Raw genomic sequence first — 1,188 nt, 5'->3', positions numbered from 1 at the left:
CAAGTAGCTGGGACTATAGGCATGCGCCACCATGCCCGGCTAATTTTTTCTATATATATTTTTAGTTGTCCAGATAATTTCTTTCTATTTTTTAGTAGAGACGGGGTCTCGCTCTTACTCAGGCTGATCTCAAACTCCTGACCTTGAGCGATCCACCCGTCTTGGCCTCCCATAGTGCTAGGATTACAGGCGTGAGCCACCGCACCAGGCCCCTAGAATAAAATATTTTTGATAGTAAAAACTTTACAGCCGGTCCTTCATTTCTTTGTCAAAACTAAGCCTGTATTGCTAACTAATTGATACCACACACACAACAAACTTAAGAAACTTTAGTAAAATCAAATCATCAAGAAATTTATATTTTAAAATTACACAATTGAACTAAAAATAGAAAGTGAATTAGAAAAGCATATTACATTGCATTCAACTTTGATTTAAGTTATAATTTGCATATTTACAAATAAAACTTTTTGTATAATTTAATATGAACTTAATCTAGTTACAAATTTATTTGTGAAATATATTTTTTTTATTTGTAAGAGTGCTTTATTTCTTTTACTGTCATGAGGAAAAATCACGGTATCTTGGGAACAATGAGCCAAATAACTGACACAGGAAATGAATTGGCCCTGGGGACATTGCCATAACCAGCTGAGGTTAGAAAAGACGGTCTACTACGGGACGAAACTGACGTCCCTTCGCAGAGGATATTACAACATGTCCGCAGTCAGGAAACATATAAGATTAAATTATTTTTAATCCATGTTATTTACACTCTCAAATTGTATACTCTGCTCAGTGTTTTCTGGGGAAGTACTCTAAAGCAACAGGTTCAATTGTTCTGGAAAAACATAAAATTAATACAGTACACAGTGTCCAGAAAGTCTGGAAACAGAATAGTATCTTTATATATTTATTATACTTCACCCAAAAACATACTGAGTGTACTATTTGGGACTGTAAGTGAACAGTTACACACTGTTTAAAAATAAGTCTCTCCTATGTTTCTCGCCTTTGGAACACATGTGGTTGCCAGCTGACACAGGCAGGTGCAGTGTGTGGCTGCCAGTGGACAGTGACAAAAACAAGCCTTACTGAAACAAGTGTCTCTTAAAAATAATTTGGAAACAATTTTGGAATTCATTTCTTGGCCATGGAAATAGTTCATTTCAGATCCTATTAAGTGAT

This window comes from Propithecus coquereli, unplaced genomic scaffold (assembly GCF_000956105.1).
Source record: "Propithecus coquereli isolate 6110/MARCELLA unplaced genomic scaffold, Pcoq_1.0 Scaffold166, whole genome shotgun sequence".
Lineage (NCBI taxonomy): Eukaryota > Metazoa > Chordata > Mammalia > Primates > Indriidae > Propithecus > Propithecus coquereli.
Note: the sequence above shows the minus strand (reverse complement) of the source record.